This window comes from Archocentrus centrarchus, chromosome 22 (genome assembly GCF_007364275.1).
Source record: "Archocentrus centrarchus isolate MPI-CPG fArcCen1 chromosome 22, fArcCen1, whole genome shotgun sequence".
NCBI classification, from domain to species: Eukaryota; Metazoa; Chordata; class Actinopteri; order Cichliformes; family Cichlidae; genus Archocentrus; species Archocentrus centrarchus.
The window spans coordinates 13,588,982-13,593,095 of NC_044367.1; positions in this window are offsets into that span (position 1 = coordinate 13,588,982).

The window sequence follows — 4,114 nt, forward strand, 5'->3', positions numbered from 1 at the left end:
GCTTTGGTTAGCATCAAATCTCTGTTGTCCTCTGGTCCTGTTTTGTTTGCTCCCCGCCTGGATCAGCCATGTAACCTGTATGTGGATGCAAGCCATATCAGCACAGGTGCTGCACTCATCCAAACTGACAAACAAGGCACTGAACATCCAGCTACTTTTTTCCCCCCAAGAAGTTCAACTCCTACCAGCTGAATTATTCAGCTATCAATGAATTTGGCCTTTTTAATTAAAAAAATAAAAATAAAAATCAGCCTCCGAGTATCCTGCTGTTGCTTGTTTCCCAGTATGATAATTATGTATGTAAGTTTAGTTGCTGACAACAAAGTGGAATTTAAAGCTAAATCAAATCCAGTGCCCTAACAAACAGCTGCTCCAGACACTGATGAAGAGTGAGAGTTGTAGATTGAATTGATTTTGACTTCTTCCAGAATTCCCAAACTCCTCAAGTTTCTCCTTCAGAATGAAGAGTGAATCTTCATGGCCAATATTGCACTCAGTGTTGTCAAATTTATTAATAAATATTATTAACTGATCTGTATAACATTAAAACTGTAATCATTAATAAAGTGATTAAGAACAAATAATAATAGACCATATTTAGAAATGATCATATGCCCATTCTTTAAAGTGATGGAGTAACTTGAACTTATCAGATTGTGGTGGTGCTGATTTGTCAATTCGAGGATCTGAGATGAAGGGTGAAGAGTTCATACACACTAATCCCTTCCTCTTTTGGCACTTCTGATGTGTGAAAGCAGCTGTCATTGATATTGGCACAGGGTCATTGCTAGTTAACATGTGAGGTTGTTAATTTCCTGCTCTCATTTAGTGCATCATATCAGAGCTCAGGTTCACTCACAGCCCTTGCTGAGGCTGCAACAGACCAATAATCCAATCAGCAGCTCTGCATTTTAGTCAGGTCAGGAAATACATAAACTACACAAACACACACACACACACACACACACACACACACACCAGAACAATGTTAAAATAACTTCAAGTAATGAGTGTGCTGCTATGTGTTCCCATCTCATCTCAAACAGATGTAGCACATCTACCCTTCTATAATATTATACATTTTCCTCATCAGAAACTTTTAATTGAAATTGACTTAAGTTCTGCTGGCTGGGTTTCTGATTCACATTAGACTGCCTACATCTGTGGCTCTCAGGTGGTTTTGTTAGGAGAAGTTCTGTGCCAATATTGCATGTAAATAAAGTTTGTGGCATTTTCTTTTTAGTACTTTTCATAGAACTTATAGATAGGTCACACAACTTGTCGTGTCTCAGATTTTAAAGTGGTGTTTTTGTGTGAATTAAGTTTAGCAATTAAACCTCTAAACAATATACAAGTCATTACCTAATTACATAAAGTAGAGCAGGTATTACATGTGCTTAAAGGTGCAGTTCAGCTTACTAAGACTGTATGTTGGATAAACACTCACTGGTCACTTTATTAGATACACCTTTTCAGCTGCCAGGTAACATAAATATCTAGCCAATCACATGGCAGCGTGTCAGTGCATTTAGGCATGCACGCATGGTCGAGACAGCCTTCTGAAGTTCAAACTGAGCATCAGATGGGAAAGAAAGGTGAATTAAGTCACTTTGAATGTGGTGTAGTTGTTGGTGTCAGGTAGGCTGGTCTGAGTATTTCAGAAGCTGCTGATCTACTGGGACTTTCTGCACAGCCATCTCTAGAGCATACAGAGAATGTAAAAAGGCAACAGTAACTCAAATTTCCGGCAAGTGGCAGTCCTCTGGGTGAAAATGGTTTGTTAAAGGCAGCGGTCAGAGGAGAATGGCCAGACTTCTTTGAGCTGATAGGAAGCCAACACTAACTCAAATAACGTTACAACCAGGAATACAGAAAAGCATTTCTGAACACTCGTCACATCAAACCTTGATGCAAATGGGCTACAGCAGCAGAAGACCACAGCGGGTGCTGCTCCTGTCAGCTAAGAACAGGAAACTGAGGACATAAGTTGTGCAGGCTTACCAAAATTGTATAAAAGAAGACTGGAAATGTGTAGCCTGATCTGATGAGTCTCTATTTCTGCTGCACAGTGGACAGTAGGGTCAAAATTTTGCATTTAAACATGAAAGCATGGATCCATCCTTTCTTGTGTTTAAGCTGATGGTGGTGTAATGATGTGGAGGATATTTTCTTGGCACATTTTGGGCCCCTTAGTACCAAGGGAGCATTGTTTAAATGATGCAGTCTACCGGAGTATTGTTGCTGAGCATGTCCATCCCTTTATGACCACAGTATCCTTTTTTTTTTTGAACTGGTGAGTCACGTCATGGATGTGCAGCCAACAAATCTCCAGCAACAGTGTGATTCTGTCATGTCATTATAGACCAATACCTGTGTGTGTGTTGTTGTTCTCACTGCATAGGTCTTTTTATGATAAATATTTAAATTGTGTGGTTGCAAACCATCACAGTGTGTATGTGGAAAGGTGGGGAGGTGAGGTGTCCAAACAGAGCCTTGTGGCCAAATATGAAATACAAAAGATGGAAATATCACTCTTCTTATGACAACTTGTTTCTATCGGTGTGGTAAGTCTACACGTCGGACCATTTTTCTTAACCCTTCAACCCTTAGCTGTGCATTATCAGCCGCTTTTCTTCTGAAGAATCCCACCAAGGAATGAAGCTATCTGCTCCAGTTTTAAATGAGTGCCTTGGTCAAGGGCGTATGCTTAAGAGTTGAGATTTGAACCTGGTGTGTTTTTGATGGTCAGAGGAAGCAGATCTCCCAGAGGTCAGAAGTGCAAGGCTTGCACTGGCTTGAGTTTGAACCGAAAAAAAAAATCTTGTTGTGACAGAACAGATTGCTTAAAAGAGATGACTGTCCAACCTTCAAATTTTGCTGTCATGTGTACAAAATGCATTTTTGCACCACCGCTCACAGGTCAGTAGGTTGTTCCACTCCAGCACGTGTAGCAAGCTGATAGAACAAAACAAAAAGCATTTCCACTTAGTGACTGCATTTCCTAGTTACAACATTAAACAGTAAACACTAATACAGCACAAGCAATAAATCACTAGCCATTAACCTTGTTAAATATGCAGATTTACCTCCCATCAGAAAAAGAATTTCTACAGGGGTAAACACTAATATTTTTCAGCTTAGGTAATCAAATGTAAATATATTGAGTGTCCTGAAAAATACCAGAACAAGATGTTTTTAACCATCTTCGAAGGTGTGCAAGAATGGAAAGATTACATCATGAATAAAAGGTCAAGAAAAAGCAGAAGCATTTGTGTCAAACAGCTGAGCAACATGTAGAGTTTCATTTATCGTGAAGGTATTTCACTGAGGTGGAGATAAAATATGGATTCATCTGAATTCACTGGGATTTCAACAACTGATGTATGGCATGAAAAATAGAAAAAAAACATCAGGCTTTCTTAAAGTTTTTTTTTGCTGTACCATAACTGGCATTTCATATCTTAACGAGCTTGTAGAGATACAAAGTTAGTTACTTTCTAGGGAGACTGAACATTATCTAGTGCTGCAATGCCTCTTTTTGTGACTCCTAAAGCATGCACACACACCTCTGGCACCTTTCAAAACTGCATTAGCAATTTGCATTACTCTGATCCTAGATAATTGCTTTTGGTGTTAATTTATTCTTTCAGGGGGGAGCTGACTGCATCTGTTACAGAAAGCCTTTATTTGAAATAACAGTGTTATTTCACTTGCGCTGGGCCTCTGAAGTTAACTTTTTAGTGAATATACCTTTGCCATTTCTGGTGTTTAACACTTTAATTCCCCTACAGCATAAGCAGAGACGAGCAGCAGGCATTCCTTTGTGTTTGAGCCTTGAAAAGAGTAATCTGAGGCAGGGCTCAGTCCAGAACAGACCCTCCTGTGAGTTCATGATTGTAGCCCTTCACTGACCATGACTGACTGGCACTGCTAATGCACAGGCACAGGACTCAACTCAGCTAATGTTGCCACTGTTTACACAAAATCTGCAGGCTCTTTTTTGGTTTCCACATATTCGCTTTCCCAACAAAAAGTAGAAATATGTGGCTCCTGGCTGAGGTGAGGTTAGGCCAATGGTTTGGTGTCATGAATTTGCAGCAGAAGGCATGACTGC